The 18,674-nt window shown below is 46.5% G+C and overlaps 3 non-coding genes across 3 annotated transcripts; all 3 read left to right on the forward strand.

The window, feature by feature from the left end:
• On the forward strand, positions 1 to 73 carry trnav-cac (transfer RNA valine (anticodon CAC)). Its single transcript has one exon. It is a non-coding gene; the product is annotated as a tRNA-Val (tRNA).
• Positions 74 to 3,948: 3,875 nt separating this feature from the next.
• Positions 3,949 to 4,021, forward strand: trnav-uac (transfer RNA valine (anticodon UAC)). Its single transcript has one exon. It is a non-coding gene; the product is annotated as a tRNA-Val (tRNA).
• A 14,295-nt stretch (positions 4,022 to 18,316) lies between these two features.
• On the forward strand, positions 18,317 to 18,389 carry trnak-cuu (transfer RNA lysine (anticodon CUU)). The gene has a single exon. It is a non-coding gene; the product is annotated as a tRNA-Lys (tRNA).
• The last annotated feature ends 285 nt before the right edge of the window (positions 18,390 to 18,674 follow it).

The following is an 18,674-nucleotide window of genomic DNA, read 5'->3' on the forward strand; positions in this document are numbered from 1 at the left end:
GTTTCTGTAGTGTAGCGGTTATCACGTTTGCCTCACACGCGAAAGGTCGCCGGTTCGAGCCCGGGCAGAAACATTATTTTGGAGACTATTTTTGCTGTGAAATAAATTGAACAAAAGTCGCCCCAGGTTCCTTGTCGTATGAGCACTGAACATTTTAAACCAGTCTCCTAAATGCAGAATGTGTAAAGTCAGAAAAGGGAGAAAACTTCATCAATGATTCAAAATCCTTGAATGATTAAAGTTCAGTTATTGAAGTTTCCGCTGACCCTCAGTAACAATTCTACAAAACAACGCTGTCGGTTAATGAATGGGGAATAACACAAATAATCTTCACTGATCCCCATCCCCCGACACACAGTTTAATTCGTTGCATGTCATTATTTTAAAGATTTTGAATGAAATAGTTACTTTCTGAATCCGTGCTCCCTCTGTGAGCGCCGCACCACTGAACCAGCAGGAAACACATTAAAGAGTTTACCACAATTGCTGACATTTCTTAAGCTTTTGTCTTGTGTTTTTTCAGCTCTTCGTCCGTTTCAGCTCCTGACTGCGGATATTGCTGTGATTAAACCTGAACACAATGCAATGTCTCACAGTCCCTGCCTTGGTTAATACCAGCAGATCTATGCCGCATTTCAAACCCACAAACAACTCATTAGTTATTCGCTCTTCCCAGTTCCAGAGCTCAGAGGGTTATTGTCCATCCCTGGGATACAAGCTACCTCGGACCCGGGCCAAAGCTCCCCGTACAACGAGCAGAAGCTGAGGAAAACCGCGGGGGAGAGGATATCCTGGTGTGGGGGGCTACAGGGCCGTCGTACCCTTAAATAATCCCTCACAGCTCATCTGAAAGCAGCCGGAATGTGCCTGCCTCAGCCGTGAGGTTACACCTGTTTATTTATAAAAAGAGAAGCAACTATCCTCATTCAGCAGATATAAGGCAAGATATCATCAAAAGAGGTTTTTGGACATTTTAAGTGATGTGTTTAATGCTTCAGTCCTTTTTGTGTTTAATTGCCACCCCCTATCTGGCTGTGCCTGCACTGAGCTTACCTCTAGGTAAGGTTGTTCTGAACTTACAAAAGTGGGCACTTGCTCCAGCCGACGTTAGTTTGTATTAAGTTTTCACTGCCGAAACTTGCAAAACAGGCCTGAGTGGCTGGACACGCCCCTTTTTGAAAAAAAATACCTTACCTGAAGCCAACCTCAACTAACTCAGTAGAACTGGAGCCAACTAATATCCGAGAATTGCAATTTCTAACATTCTCCAAAGTAAACTAGTTGCTCCAAAAAACTAGGAGCAACTCCATCCGAAACTTGGGCCCTCAGTGTGGGACAGAAGTTGTTTAAGGTGAGCCAACACATTACCGATCAGCACAGAGGGAGCTCACTGTTCAGCTCCCCTCTGTTGGGGCTGTTGTACCAGAAGTTTCTGTAAGGCAATAAACGGCAACGCCTCGGCGCGAATTCAACGGTGGGCAATCATGCTGGCGTCCTACGACTATACCATAAGGCACAGACCAGGCACAGACAACTGTGCAGACGCGCTCAGCATGCTACCCCTGGCGACCACGGAAAGGTCTGACGAACAGGACTGTGAGATAGTCATGGCAATCAATGCCTTTGAGTCCACAGGTTCACTCCAAACAGCTCACCAAATCAGAGCCTGGACGGCCAGCAACCCCACGTTATCCTTCTAAAAAAGATGTGTCCTAACCGGTGACTGTGCAGAGGCTCGTGATGCCTGCCCCGAGCAATTAAAACCCTTTCACAGGAGCATGCATGAGCTATCACTACAAGCAGACTGCCTGATGTGGGGCAGCCGAGTAGTCATGCCTCTGCGAGGCAGAGAGGCATTTGTCCGGTAGCTCCACCGCGAGCACCCGGGGATCAATCTCATGAAGGCCATAGCCAGATCCCATGTCTGGTGGCGTGGTATTGACGCGGACTTGGAGCTCTGCATCCGAAGGTGCACTATTTGTGCCCAGCTCAGCAATGCCCCCAGGGAGGCTCCACTGAGCCCCTGGCCCTGGCCTACCAAACCGTGGTCGCGGGTGCACATAGATTATGCGGGCCCATTCATGGGCAAAATGTACCTCGTAGTAGTAGATGCATTTTCAAAGTGGATCGAATGCACCATTTTAAACTCGAGCACAACCTCCACCACTTTGGAGAACCACACGTGAAATGTCCCCTGTTTGAACCCGTGTAGAAACATTATTTTGGAGACTACTTTTGCTGTGAAATAAATTGAACAAAATTCGCCCCAGGTTCCTTGTCGCATGAGCACTGAACATTTTAAACCAGTCTCCGAAATACAGAGTGTGTAATGTCAGATAGGGGAGAAAACTTCATCAATGATTCAAGCTCCTTAAATGATTAATAAAAGAACAAAAGAAATAGGAAAAGGAGTCGGCCATTCGGCCCCTCGATCCTGCTCTGCCATTCAATAACGTCATGGCTGATCTGACCATGGACATTGAGTTAAGGGACTCGGGGGCATGTTCTCTCTCCCCTGAGAAGGTTCACGTTCTAGAGTCCAGCCTCGAAAAGGCTCCACTCTGTGCACAGTACTTGCCGGGTTTGAGTCATGAGGATGAGTCATCTGCCTAGAGCCACAGGTCGAGGTCATGAATGCTTGGCTCATGGAGATGGCCTTCTGCAGTGTGACTTTGGTGTCTGCTTACAGTAGCTTATGAAGAAGGCCCTCGTTGCCGATTCCGATGACAAAGATATCCCGCAGTGCTTCAGTGAGGTGGGCACCAAAATTCAACGGTGCCGAATGCCTCCTGAGGTCTGCAGCATATTTCGTGATCTCCTCACCTTCGGGCCGTCGGTGTGTATAAAACCGCTGTCTGGCTGTGAGGATGCTCTCTTTGGGCTTGAGTTGTTCTTGGATCAGTATTACAAGCTCCTCGTACGCCTTGGTCGTTGTCTTCATTGGTGCCAGCAAGTCCCTGACGAGGCCACAGACCGTGGGCCCACAACTGGTTCGCAGGATAGCTCTGTACTTATCAGCCAGTGTGGCCGGGTCGTTTGCTGTGAAGAAATGGACAAGCCTCTCCACAAAGGCTTCCCATACATCACCATCAGCAAAATGCTGCAACGTACCAAGGCTAGACATTTTCGTGAGAAGATCTGGAATCTCGTCGCCAATTGTTATACCTTCAGATGCTCTGATGATGACTTTCCGTTACAATGTGTCCTTTATTGATAACCAGAGTGAGGATCACACCTGGTGGCCTGCCTTTTACACTAGGCCAGGCACACCTGCACAGGTAAGCTAAAAGTCTCCCACTGCAGTGCCCTCTGGTGCACACCTTGTAATAGTACAAGCAGTAACCATGTAGAACACATGACAGGTGTCACTGTGGAACAATTTCTCTCACTCAAGTTTGGACACACAACCGTGGGCACCACGACGTCTAGGTAGCTAGCCATTGACATTCAGGTTCATATATAAATATATATAAATATATTGACATGTATCGTATCTGTTCTCTGGTCGTCAAGGGATTATAACCTGGCGCACTAACCTGGTTTTCATCCTCGATCAATTCATCGCATAAAAATAATTGAGGTCTGTGAGACGATTAATAATTGCTGTAATCACCAGAATACCAATACTTTCTGTGATAGACTGAGCTTACATACTATCTGGCTTCCCCTGCCCTTTGCCGGGCACGTGTTCGGGGTTTAATTTTGTAAACTGGTTGAGTTAGCTGATCGCGGGGAGACGGTAGGAGCCTCTGCGGCCCCACTGTGAGTCTGTGGAAGTGAACACAGTGGCTGGGTGATCCGTGACATTTCTGTAAAAGGCAGCGGAGGAGAAGGATTGAGAACTTTCAGTGTGGGACAGAAGTTGTTGAAGGTGAGCCAACACATTCCCGATCAGCACAGAGGGAGCTCACTGGTCAGCTCCTCGCTGTGGGGGCTGTTCTGCCAGAGGTTTCTGTAGTGTAGTGGTTATCACGTTTGCTTTACACGCAAAAGGTCCCTGGTTCGATCCTGGGTGGAAACATTATGTTTAAACTTGCTGTGGATGAACAATCGGAGGTGAGTTCAGTCTCCCTGCAAATGCTGCCTGACCTGCTGAGATTTCCAGCATTTGCTGTTTTTATTTGCTATTTATTCTCCTGGCAAAAGGGCTCCCTTATTCCTTAAATGCTATTTATTTCACTTTGATAAATAGATAACTTTGAGTGAGAGAAAACGGATCCACCGAGAACCTTTCGCGTGTGAGGCCAACGTGATATCCGCTGCAATGCAGCCCATCAAAGGGCGAGAAACCACTGAATATAAAGGATGAGCTCACAAATATCAGGGGCAGTGCAGTCTGGTCAATGTCAAACCCTCCTTTCTTATTCAGCAGTGGCATGAACGGGAGTCAGACGTCACAAAGTTTAATTAAAGACACAAATACAAGGAACACTTCCAAATCTTTTCAGTGTAAAATTCTTTCACTTTATTTGAAATCCTACTGCGTTGAATCTGAAAATACGCATAGTGGGATTTTATCTTCACTACTGATTGTATTTTGTGTGCACGCTAGGAATAACCGGTGCTGTTAAATTTGATAAAAGTTGCCCCAGATTCGTGGTGTCATCGGCAATGAAGAGTTTGAACCAGAAAGCTAAAATACAGTGAGTAAAATGGGATATAGTTTTCGAGTTAAGATGCAAAGCACAGCACAAATGATTGAAGTATGGAGTGTCCGAGTTTGCATTTGTTTGAATGTGTAAAAGAAGGTGAGGTGTTAATTAATGATGCTTTCCTGTGAAAGCAAGAGAAAAGTTTTCGAACAAACCATCCGGTGACAGTCAGGTGAGCGCTGCTTGTGATACCTGGTGGGAATGGGCGAGGATTTTAAAGCCCCTTGTATTGCAGAACTGTCATATAGACGAACATCCGTTAACTACTGTGTCGACCTTGTGGTGCAATGGTAGTGTGCCTGACTTTGGGTTAAAAGGTTGCGTGTTCAAATCATGTCGGGGTCACTGTTCTTTTAGCAATTGCTGTTTCACAATAACCAGACACTTGCTGGAATGTCTGTCTCACTGGTAAGTAGTGGTAAGGTTGGTGACAGCATCAAACAAGAAAGAAGGGATGTGTGCAGTGGTGGTACAGCAGTTATCATGGGTGACTTTAATCTACACAGTGATTGGGCTAACCACATGGCAGTGATGTGGTGGAGGAGGATTTCATGGAGTGTGTTATGGATGGTTTTCTCAACCAAGAAGGGAGCTGGCCATCCTTGACTGGGTGATGTGTAATGAGAAGGGACTAATTAGCAATCTTGTTGTGCGAGACCCCTTGGGGTAGAGTAACATAATATGGTAGAATTCTTCATTAAGAAGGAGAGTGTCACAGTTAATTCGGAAACTTGGGTCCTGAACTTAAGGAAAGGTAATTTTGACGGTATGAGGTGTGAATTGGCTAGAATAGACTGGCCAAGGATACTTAAAGGGTTGACGGTGGATAGGCAATGGCAAATATTTAAAGATCACACGGGTGACTTCAGCAATTGCACATCCCTGTCTGGAGTAAAAATAGAACGGAGAACGTTGCTGAACCGTGGCTAACAAGGGAAATTAAGGATAGTGTTAAAACCAAGGAAGAGACAGATAAATTGGCCAGAAAAAGGAACAAACCTGAGGACTGGGAGAAATTTAGAATTCAATGGAGGAGGACTAAGGGTTTCATTAGGAGGGTGAAAATGGATTCTGAGAAGAAGCTTGCTTGGAACATACAAACAGACTGCAAAAACTTCTGTAAATATGAAGAGTAAAATATTAGTGAACACAACTGTAGGTCCCTTGCAGTCGGATTCAGGTGAATTTATAATGGGGAACAAAGATATCGAAGGCCAATTGACCAAATACTTCAGTTCCGTCTTCACGCAGCAAGACACGAATAACCTTCCAAAAGTACGAGGGGACCGAGGGTCTAGTGAGAAGGAGGAACTGAAGGATATCCTTATGAGGTGGGACATTGATGGGATTGAAGGATGATACATCCCTGGGGCCTGATAGTCTACATCCAAGAGTACTTAAGGATGTCGGCCTAGAAATGGTGGATGCATTGGTGATCATTTTCCAACAGTCGATTGACTCGGGATCAGTTCCTATGGACTGCAGGTTAGCTAATGTAAAACCACTTTTTAAGAAGGGAGGGAGAGAGAAAGCGAGTAATTATAGACCGGTTAGCCTGACATCAGTCATGGGGAAATGTTGGAATCAATTATTAAGGAAGAAACAGCAGCGCATTTGGAAAGCAGTGACAGGATCGGTCCAAGTCAGCATGGATTTATGAAAGGGATGGATTTATGCTTGACAAATCTTCTGGAATTTTTGAGGATGTAACTAGCAGAGTGGACAAGGGAGAACCAGTGGATGTGGTGTATTTGGACTTTCAAAAGGCTTTTGACATGGGTCCACACAAGAGATTGGTGTGCAAAATCAAGGCACATGGTATTGGGGGTAATAGACTGACGTGGATCGAGAAGTGGTTGGCAGACAGGAAGCAGAGAGTCGGGAATAAAGGGTCCTTTTTAAAATGGCAGGCAGTGACTAGTGGAGTGCCGCAGGGATCAGTGCTGGGACCCCAGCTCTTTACAATGTAGATCAATGATTTGGATGAAGGAATTGAGTGTAATATCTGCATGTTTGCAGATGACACTAAACTGGGTGACGGTGTGAGCTGTGAGGGGGACGCTAAGAGACTGCAGGGTCACTTAGACTTGATAGGTGAGTGGGCAAATTCATGACAGATGCAGTATAATGTGGATAAATGTGAGGTTATCCACTTTGAGGGCAAAAACGTGAAGACAGAATATTTTATGCATGGTGGCAGATTAGGAAAAGGGAGGTGCAACGAGACCTGGGTGTCATGGTTCATCAGTCAGTGAAAGTTGGCATACAGGTACAGCAGGCAGGAAAAAGGTAAATGGTACTTTGGCCTTCATAGCTAGGGGATTTGAGTATAGGAGCAGGGAGGTCTTACTAGCGTTGTACAGGGCATTGGTGAGGCCTCACCTGGAATATTGTTTCCAATTTGGTCTCATAATCTGAGGAAGGACGTTCTTGCTATTGAGGGAGTGCTGCGAAGGTTCACCAGACTGATTCCTGGGATGACTGGACTGACATATGAGGAGAGACTGGATCAACTGGGCCTTTATACATTGGAGTTTGGAAGGATGAGAGGGGATCTCATCGAAACATACAAGATTCTGATGGCACAGGACTGGTTAGATGCGGATAGATTGTTCCCGATGTTGGGGAAGTTGGAGCAGGCTCGAAGGGCTAGATGGCCCACTCCTGTTCCTAATTCTTATGTTCTTATAGCAATTCTGGAAGAATAACATTGAAACGAAATGTGAGCTGACACCCAGAAAGAAGTGTTAATGCAGAAGGTTAAATGCTGCATCTCTTTCTGCAAAAAATTCCTTTCCCAAACATTTCTCTGACCGAAACGGCACAAAACAAAAATGTTCCTTTCAAATTCATTAAACTCCCGAATTTCCGTGCCCCGCGAATCTCCTGAATCAGATGCCTCTACTTTTGCCGACTCAATCCATGTCCCTTTGCAATGTTGTGCTCCCAACCACACTATGGAATGTGCCACTAACTTATCGAATCATGGTATGGTTACAGCACGGAAGATCATTCGGCCCGTCGAGACCGTACCGACTCTCAGCGAGTCCCACTCCCCCGCCCTTTCCCCGGAGCCCTGCAATTGTTTTTCCTTCAGACACTTATCCAACTCCTATCTAAGAGATAAGATTGAGTCTGTCTCCACCGCCCTTTCAAGCCGTGCATCCCAGATCCGAACCACTCGCTCCTGTTCCTATGCGTAAAGTCTGGGAAACACGAGATCAATTCCTGCTACACTCACAGCCTTCCTAAATAGAGCACCATTATTCTATTCTCGTAAAACCAGCTCCTGAATTATCGGCCAGCTGTGTAGGTTAAAGCTCTGGTTATGTTCCTAGCACCATGTCAATCGCAGTGTTTCTGCAGTGTAGTGGTTATCACGTTCGCCTAACACGCGAAAAGTCCCTGGTTTGAAACCGGGTGGAAACATTTTGAACATTGTTCAATTAAATATTAGAAAAAATGGAATAATTGACATTAATGGTTCAATATTAACAAAGTTGGTGTTTGTTTCTGCTGATGTTAATAACCCTTCAACTAGGCTGGAGTTTAATATTTTGATATTTCAAATAACAGGGTTGATATTTGATGTCTCCAAGATAAGAGAGGCTAATTGATGTCCTGTTTCTGTCTGCTCCATTTTTGATCGGAGCGGAGGAGCGGTGAGAGATCGGGGCCCAGGAGCGTCGTGATCGGTGCTCAGGAGAGGCGAGGGACCAGGGACAGCACGGGCCAGGCCAGACTGCGATCTGTGGATAGTCGGCGCATGTGTACACACTAGGTCCATGCAGCAGAGCTTGGTCTATGGTCGTCTTGGGTAATCCTTGCCACTGAATCAAGACCTCGCCCATGAACCAAGACCTCGCCCCCGTGTGGTGGCTGGTGTGCAACGGTCACCCCACATTAAAACAATCCACCCACAAGCATCTTCCACCCTTCAGGATGTAGTTCGGGACCTAGATTGTCAGATCCCTCATCAAAACACCTGTAAACTCATCCCTATTTCGTGTGGAAACAAGTCATCCTCGATACGAGGGACTGCCAATACTATACTATGAACAAAAATATAGTGTCTCACAGCCCTGTTGCACTGGCTGGTTTCTCTGTACAGTGCTGTACACACTCAAACTCGACACAGTGTCTCTCACTCCCACCCGTTTCCAGCCCTGACGGTGCAGAAAGCCCCTCTCAAAGCTGCACGTTCCGGCTGCTTTCAGTTGAGTTGTGAGAGATTATTAAAGGTTCCTACATCTCCGCCTCGCTTGACAACAGCAGATTGAAGCCGAAAACAACCCATCGACTAATCGCTCGTCCCCAGCTCCAGAGGGAGTGAGGCCGGGACTGTCATGTGTTCAACCAGCATTGTAACCCATGTATAATCTGACCTAAGTTGTACACTGCGAGAACATTGACCACTAGGTGGTGAACCTGTGGGAGTCAATCCTCACCTGGATCTTCAGGTGTAAAAGGGGAAGCTCCACCCACTTCCATCACTTGAGTGCTAAGGAATAAAGGACAGGTCACAGACGGACCTTCTCTGAAGCATGGGCCTCGTGTGCATTTACACTGTATAGTACGGACGTATCAATGGCGACGAGAAACTGGGATTTAAACCACGCGAGCATGGCCACTAGCAGAACTGACGAGAGGTACTGTGTTAAGCAATGGTTGGGACAGAGATTCAACATTGGTAAAGCATCACACACTTCTCCAGGCAGCCAAGGGCAGTCAGGCATGCCCCAATATGTAGCCGAACCCAGAGTGGGAGTTCGACAGAGACAATGGCAAGCTGAACGGCGATTCACGTCATTGCAAGGGACAATGCGGCCAGTAATGGGGCCATCAACACCTATTAATGGTGCACTCAAGGACAATCACGGGGCAGTCAGTGACGATCGACTGGCAAGAGACATTTTGTTTCCAACAGCAGCTCATGTTGGAGGCGGGCATGCACACACTCAGCCGGAGTTTGCAGAGATGAGCAAAATACCTGCAGAAGTTGCAGAAATGGACGCTGGCGGAAATCGCTGGAAGCTAAAGTTCAGCGAGTTCATGTGGAGCATGTATACAGTTCATACACAAGGACGCCACCGATAATGATGAAAGTGCTCCTCAATGGCATCCCAGTATCAGTGGCGCTAGACACGTGGGGCAGCCAGTCCCTGAGGGGTATCAAATAGCTCAAAAGGTTGTGGGCGTCCAAGGACAGGAGGCCAAAATTATTGCCGATTGACGCACAGCTGCGAACATACAAAAAGGACATAATTCCGGTGCTAGGCAGCGCCATGGTAGTCGTGACCCACAAAGTTGGCTTGCTGTCATGAACTGGAAATGGGACGATGTCAATGCAATTTCCTCTGTGGAGCGAGTATCATGCTCACAGATCCTGGACAAATTTGACTCATTATTTCAACCCGGCATTGGCACTTTCATGGGGGACAAGGTAGTGATTCACATAAACACGGACGCCAGGCCAGTACACCACAAGACCAGGGCGGAGCCGTACGTGATGCGGGAAAAGATAGAAGGCGAATTGGACTGCCTGCTAAGGGAAGGCATCATATCGCCAGTCGAATTCAGTGACTGAGCGAGCCCGATTGTGCCGGTGCTCAAGGCGGATGGGTCGGTCAGGATATGTGGTGATTACAAGGCCACCATCAATTGGGTGTCACTCCAAGACCAGTACCCGCTACTGATAGCGGAGGACCTCTTTGCGACGCTATCCGGTGGCAAACTTTTTTCAAAATTAGACCTGTCCTCAGCTTACATGACCCAGGAGCTGGCTTGTGAGTCGAAGAAGCTGACCACCGTCACGAAACACAAGGGGTTGTTTGAGAACAACAGATGTCCGTTCGGGATTCGCTCGGTTGCCACGATCTTCCAATGAAATATGGAAAGCCTCCTCAAGTCGATTCCAGGGATGGTGGTTTTTCAGGACGACATCCTCATCACGGGTTACGATACTGAAGAAAACCTCCACAATCTGTAGGAGGTGCTACGCAGACTGTACCGGATAGGGCTGCGACTGGAAAATGCGAAGTGCGTCTTCCTAGCTCCAGAGGTAGAATTCCTGGGGAGGAGGGTAGCAGCAGACGGGATCAGCCCTACTGCCTCCAAAACGGAAGCGATCCAGAGAGCACCCAGATCCCGTAACACGACGGAGCTGCGTTCGTTCCTGGGGCTCCTGAACTGTTTTGTTAACTTTCTTCCAAATTGAGCACGCTGCGAGAGCCGCTACACTTGCTCCTACGCAAAGGTCGCGCATGTGTCTGGGGGGACAGCCAGGAAAGGGCTTTTAATAGAGCACGCAATTTGTTATGTTCCAACACTCTGTTAACGCTATATGACCCATGTAAGAAACTTGTGTTAATGTGCGGTGCGTCGTCCTATGGTGTCGGGTGTGTGTTGCAGCATGTCAATACAAGGGTCAGTTACAGCCGGTAGCTTAGGTTTCCAGAAGTCTGTCCCAGGCAGAAAGGGGCTATGGGATGGTAGAAAAAGAGGCGCTCGCATGTGTATATGCGGTAAAGAAAATGCACCAGTTCCTGTTTGGCAGGAAATTTGAGCTGGAGATAGATCACAAACCCCTAACGTCCCTTTTGGCCGACAAAAAGGCCATAAATGCAAACGCATCCGCCCGCATACAGAGGTGGGCACTCACGTTAGCAGCCTATGACTACACAATTCGGTACAGACCGGGCACCGAAAACTGCGCCGATGCAATCAGCAGGCTCCCACTAGCCACCACTAAGGGGGCTACCGAGCATGGTTCTGAGATGGTCATGGCTGTTGAAGCTTTCGAAAGCGAAGGCTCACCCGTGACAGCCCGTCAGATTAAAGTCTGGACAAATAGAGACCCGCTATTGTCTCTGGTCAATAAATGTGTCCTGAATGGGGACTGGGCAGCCACGTACAGGGCATGCCCTGAGGAAGTTAAACTATTCCACAGGCGCAGGGATGAACTCTCGATTCAGGCCGATTGCCTACTGTGGGGAAACCGCGTAAAAACCACATGGGCAGAGAGGTGTTCATCAGAGAACTCCACAATGAGCACCCGGGCATTGTCATGAGGAAGGCAATTGCCAAGTCACACATTTGGTATCCAGGGATAGACGCAGATCTGGAACTTTGTGTTCGCAGGTGCAACACGTTTGCCCAACTGGGTAATGCGCCGAGGGAAGCCCCCCTTAGCCCATGGTCCTGGCCCACCAAGCCTTGGGCACGCATCCATGAGGACAACGCAGGTCCTTTCAAATATGTTTTTGGTTTTAGTTGACGCCTACTCCATACGAAACATAAGAAACATAAGAATTAGGAACAGGAGTAGGCCATCTAGCCCCTCGAGCCTGCTCCGCCATTCAACAAGATCATGGCTGATCTGGCCGTGGACTCAGCTCCACTTACCCGCCCGCTCCCCGTCACCCTTAATTCCCTTAGTGGTTAAAAATCTATCTATCTGTGACTTGAATACATTCAATGATCTCGCCTCAACTGCTTCCTTGGGCAGATAATTCCACAGAATCACAACCCTCTGGGAGAAGAAATTCCTTCTCAACTCGGTTTTAAATTGGCTCCCCCGTAATTTGAGGCTGTGCCTCCTAGTTCTAGTCTCCCCTGCCAGTGGAAACAACCTCTCTGCCTCTATCTTGTCTATCCCTTTCATTATTTGAAATGTTTCTATGAGATCACTCCTCATCCTTCTGAACTCCACCGAGTAAAGACCCAGTCTCCTCAATCTATCATCATAAGGTAACCCCCTCATCTGCGGAATCAGCCGAGTGAATCATCTCTGTATCCCCTCCAAAGCCAGTATATCCTTCCTTAAGTAAGGTGACCAAAACTGCACGCTGTACTCCAGGTGCGGCATCACCAATACACTGTACAGTTGCAGGAGGACCTCCCTGCTTTTTGCTCCATCCCTCTCGCAATGAAAGCGAACATTCCATTCACCTTCCTGATTACCTGCTGCACCTGCAAACTAACTTTTTGGGATTCATGCACAAGGACCCCCAGGTCCCTCTGCACCGCAGCATGTTGTAATTTCTCCATATTCAAATAATATTCCCTTTTACTATATTTTTTCCCAAGGTGGATGACCTCACACTTTCCGACATTGTATTCCAGCTGCAAAACCTTAGCCCATTCGCTTAACCTATTCAAATCTCTTTGCAGCCTCTCTGTGTCCTCTACACAATCCTCTTTCCCAGTAATCTTTGTGTCATCTGCAAATTTTGTTACACTACACTCTGTACCCTCTTCCAGGTCATCTATGTTGCAAACAGTTGTGGTCCCAGCACCGATCCCTGTGGCACACCACTAACCACCGATTACCAACCTGAAAAGCACCCATTTATCCCGACTCTCTGCTTTCTGTTCGCCAGCCAATTCTCGATCCATGCTAATACATATCCTCTGACTCCACGTACCTCTACCTTCGGAAGTAACCTTTTGTGTAGTACCTTATCGAATGCCTTTTGGAAATCTAAATACACCACATCCATCGGTACACCTCTATCCACCATGCTCGTTATATCCTCAAAGAATTCCAGTAAATTAGTTCAACATGATTTCCCCTTCATTAATCCATGCTGTGACTGCTCGATTGCACTAAGCCAATCTAGATGTCCCGCTATTTCTTCCTTAATGATAGTTTCAAACATTTTCGCCACGAGAGATGTTAAACTAACCGGCCTATAGTTACCTGCCTTTTGTCTGCCCCCTTTTTTAAACAGAGGCGTTACATTAGCTGCTTTCCGATCCGCTGGTACCTCCCCAGAGTCCAGACAATTTTGGAAGATTATAGCCAATGCATCTGCTATAACTTCCGCCATCTCTTTTAATAATCTGCGATGCATTTCATCCGGAGCAGGGAACTTGTCTACCTTGAGTCCCATTAGCCTGTCCAGCACTACCCGCCTAGTGATAGTGATTGTCTCAAGGTCCTCCCTTCCCACATTCCTGTGACCAGCAATTTCTGGCATGGTTTTTGTGTCTTCCACTGTGAAGACCAAAGCAAAATTATTGTTTAAGATCTCAGCCATTTCCACATTTCCCATTTTTAAATCCCCCTTCTCATCTGCTGAGGGACCAACATTTACTTTAGTCACTCTTTGCCGTTTTATATATGGGTAAACGCTTTTACTATCTGTTTTTATGTTTTGCACAAGTTTAATTTCGTAATATATCTTTCCTTTCTTTATTGCTTTCTTAGTCATTGTTTGCTGTCGTTTAAAATGTTCCCAATCTTCTAGTTTCCCACTAACCTTGGCCACCTTATACGCATTGGTTTTTAATTTGATACTCACCTTTATTTCCTTGGTTATCCACGGCAGGTTATCCCTTCTCTTACTGCCCTTCTTTTTCACCGGAATATATTTTTGTTGTGCATTGTGAAAGAGCTCCTTAAAAGTCCTCTGCTGTTCCTCAATTGTGCCACCGTTTAGTCTGTGTTCCCAACTACTTGAGCCAACTCTGCCCTCATCCCACTGTAGTCCCCTTTGTTTAAGCATAGTACGCTCGTTTGTGACACTACTTCCTCACCCTCAATCTATATTACAAATTCAACCATACTGTGATCACTCATTCAGAGAGGATCTTTTACTAGGAGATCGTTTATTATTCCTGTCTTATTGCACAGGACCAGATCTAAGATAGCTTGCTCCCTTGTCGGTTCTGTAACATATTGTTCTAAGAAACAATCCCGTATGCATTCTATGAATTACTCCTCCAGGCTACCCCGTGCGATTTGATTTGACCAATCAATATGTAGGTTAAAATTCCCCATGATTACTGCCGTTCCTTTTTCATATTTCTCCATTATTCCCTTGATGATTGCCCACCCCACCGTCAAATTATTAATTGGGGGCCTATAAACTACGCCCACCAGTGACTTTTTCCCTTTATTATCTGTAATCTCCACCCACAATGTTTCAACATTTTATTCATTAGAGCCAATATCATCTCTCACAACTGCCAGAATATCATCCTTTATTAAGGGAGCTACCCCACCTCCTTTCCCTTCTTGTCTATGTTTCCGAATTGTCAGCTACCCCTGTATGTTTAATTCCCAGTCTTCACCACCCTGCAACCACGTTTCTGTAATGGCCACCAAATCATACCCATTTGTCGTGATTTGTGTCGTCAACTCATTTACTTTATTTTGAATGCTGCGTGCGTTTAGGTAGAGTGTTTAATACTAGTTTTTAAACCATGATGTTTTGTATTAACCCCTCCTGCAGCCCCTTTATATTCATACATATTGTCCCTTCCTATCACCGTTGGTTTAACACTTACCCCAGTGCTACTCTGCTCTTTTGCCTCCTGCCTTCTGCATTCTTTCTTGAGGTCCTGTTTATCTGTGCTCTCACCCACTCTAACTAGCTCAGAGCCCTCTCCTGCGTTCTGAACACTCCTCGCATTGAGGCACCGAGCTTTCAGGCTTGCCTTTTTATTACACTTTGACCCTTTAGAATTTTGGTGTACAGTGGCCCTTTTTGTTTTTTGCCTTGGGTTTCTCTGCCCTCCACTTATACTCATCTCCTTTCTGTCTTTTGTTTCTGTCTCCATTTTGTTTCCCTCTGTCTCCCTGCATTGCTTCCCATACCCCTGCCATATTAGTTTAACTCCTTCCCAACAGCACTAGCAAACACTCCCCCGAGGACATTGGTTCCGGACCTGCCCAGGTGCAGCCCGTCTGGTTTGTACTGGTCCCACCTCCCCCAGAACCGGTTCCAATGCCCCAGGAATTTGAATCCCTCCCTGCTGCAGCACTGCTCAAGCCACGTATTCATCTGAGCTATCCTGTGATTCCTACTCTGATTAAAGGTGGCACTGGTAGGAATCCCGAGATTACTACTTTTGAGGTCCTACTTTTTAATTTAGCTCCTAGCTCCTTAAATTCATCTCGTAGGACCTCATCCCTTTTTTTTACCTAAATCTTTGGTACAATGTGCACCACTACAACTGGCTGTTCACCCTCCATTTTCAGAATGTCCTGCACCCGTTCTGAGACATCCTTGACCATTGCACCAGGGAGGCAACATACCCTCTGGAGTCTCGTTTGCGGCCTCAGAAACGCCTATCTATTCCCCTTACAATCGAATCCCCTATCACTATCGATGTCCCACTCTTTTTCCTGCCCTCCTGTGTAGCAGAGCCAGCCACGGTGCCATGAACTTGGCTGCTGCTGCCCTCCCCTGATGCGTCTTCCCTCTCAACATTACTCAATGTGAGGCCAACGTGATATCCGCTACACTGCATCCCTTCAAAGGGCGAGAAACCACTGAATACAAAGGATGAGCTCACAAATATCAGGGGCAGTGCAGTCTGGTCAATGTCAAACCCTCCTTTCTTATTCAGCATTGGCATGAACGGGAGTCAGACGCCACAAAGTTGAATTAAATACATAAATACAAGCAACACTTGCAAATCTTTCCAGTGTAAAATTCTTTCACTTTATTTGAAATGCTACTGCGTTGAATCTGAAAAGACGCATGTTGGGATTTTATCTTCACTACTGATTTTATTTTTTGTGCATGGTAGGAATAACCATTGCTGTTAAATTTGAAAAAAGTTGCCCCAGATTCGTGGTGTCATCGGCAATCAAGATTTTGAACCAGAAAGCTATAACACAGTGAGTAAAATGAGATATGGTTTTCGAGTTAAGATGCAAAGCACAGGACAAATGATTGAAGTACGGACTGTTCCTGAGTTAGCATTTGTTTGATTGTGCAAAAGAAGGTGAGGGGTTAATTAATGATGGTTTCCCGTGAAAGCAAGAGAAAACTTTAAGAAGAAACCATACGGTGCCTGTCAGGTGAGCGCAACTTGTGATACCTGGTGGGAATGGACGGAGATTTTAAAGACCCTTGTATTACAGAACCTTCATATAGAGGAACATCTCCAGCACGCTATGTAGGTCTCATGGTGCAACGGTAGTGTGTCTGACTTTAGATCCGAAGGTTACGTGTTTAAATCACGTCGGGGTCGCTGTTCGTTCGGATATTGTTCTTCCAGAATTAATATTTCTTTTGCTGTTTGGCAATAACCAGACCCTTGCTCCAAGGTCTGTCTCACTGTTTCCCCGGTGTCAGGCAGAGAATATTTTTTTATTTAAAAAAATACTTTATTCACATAAAAATTTGTACAGTACATTCAAAAGCAGTTCAGTGCATTTAGCTGCGGTCAGTAATCCCACACACTACATTTGGGTTCTGACGGCAGTTCCTGTCGATATATTCCCTTGCTTTTCAGTTCCAGTACAATTCGGTACAATACGGGATACCTTGTAGTACATTCAACAAATTACATCACACGTGTCACTGTACAGTACATGGAATGGGTAACGGTACATTTACACTTTTTTTCAACGTGCATCACGAAACAGACCTTACATTGTACATGGCACTACAGATGTGTTTACAGATCATGGTGCTCCATGTACACAATAACGAAGTTACAAGTACGGCCCGAAGGGAGTTTTATATTGATTCCTGCCCCGGGGTTTACCGTGTCAGAAGGACTTTAACTGTGGCCCTTCCCCACCCTGTCTTTGCGGCAACTGCACCACTTTTAAGTGCGTCCCTCAGCACGTAATCCTGGATATTGGATTGCGCCAGTCTGCAACACGCAGAGATGGACATCTCCTTGCTCTGGAAGACCAGCAAGTTTCGGCAAGACCAAAGAGCATCTTTGACTGAGTTGATGGCCCTCCAGCAACAGGTGATGTCTGTCTCGGTGTGTGTCCCTGGGAACAGCCCGTAGACCACAGAGTCCTGTGTTACGGAGCTGGTTTCTCACGGCTGCGACCCGGGTTCGATTCCCGGTCAGGGAAATTGTACTTTTAATTCAAAAACTTATAAAAAAAATAGTTCATCTCTTTTACACATCTTTGTGCATCTACTGTGTAAAAAAAATAGAAGCATTGATTTAAACATCATTTATTAATTCATAAAATTCTATTGTCATATGATATATTTTGGTCTGAGCATATGAGGAAATTTTCTCCCGATCACATTGGGTTTTATTCTGGTAATCTGGTGCTGAAAGTGGAGATGTTTCCTCAGTGTAGCGGTTAACACGTTCGCCTCACACGCAAATCATCGACACCATCAGAGGCAGTCCCTCGGGATCGAGGAGGACTTGCTTCCACTCCCAAAGTGAGTCCTTTGACCACTGAACAGTCCGATATGAGAGCCACAGATCCTGTTACAGGTGGGACAGACATACGTCGAGGGAAGGGGTCGTTGGGACTGGTTTGCCGTGTGCTCCTTCCGCTGCCTGCGCTTGGTCTCTTCATTATCGTTGCATCGAGCCTCAAAGAGCTCAACACCCTCCCGGATGGAGTTTCTCCAACTCGGGCTGTCTGTGGAAAGGGTCTCCCAGGTGTCAGTGGTGATGTTGCACTTTACCAGGGAGGCTGCTGAGGGTGTCCTTGTAACTTTTCCGCTGTCCTCCTTTGGCTCGTTCACCCTGAAGGAGCTCCGCATAAAGACGTAAACATAAACACATACGGATTAGGGCCCGGAGTTTGCCATTCGGCCCCTCGAGCCTGGTCCACCATTGAAGAAGACCCTGTCAGTTCTTCAACAGCAAGTTTTAACATCTGGGGCAGAGCCAACAGGCGCCTGGCTGCAATGAGTGATAAAAACGTGCGTTGGTCAGAAGCCTGGCTAGCTCAGTCAGAAGAGCATGAGACTCTTAATCTCAGGGTCGTGGGTTCGAGCCCCACGTTGGGCGATTTATTTTCATTTCATGTTGCTTTCATGGAAAACCTCTGACCGAAACGGCACAAAACAAAAATGTTCCTTTCAAAGTCATTAAACTCCGAAATTTCCACGCCCCGCGAATCTCCTGAATCAGATGCCTTTAGTTTTGCTGACTCAATCCATGTCCCTTTGCAATGTTGTGCTCCCAGCCACTCTATGAAATGTGCCAATAACTTATCGAATCATGGAATGGTTACAGCACGGAAGGCCATTCGGCCCAACGAGCCCGTGCCGACTCTCAGCGAGTTCCACTCCC

This window comes from Pristiophorus japonicus, unplaced genomic scaffold, assembly GCF_044704955.1.
Source record: "Pristiophorus japonicus isolate sPriJap1 unplaced genomic scaffold, sPriJap1.hap1 HAP1_SCAFFOLD_35, whole genome shotgun sequence".
Lineage (NCBI taxonomy): Eukaryota > Metazoa > Chordata > Chondrichthyes > Pristiophoridae > Pristiophorus > Pristiophorus japonicus.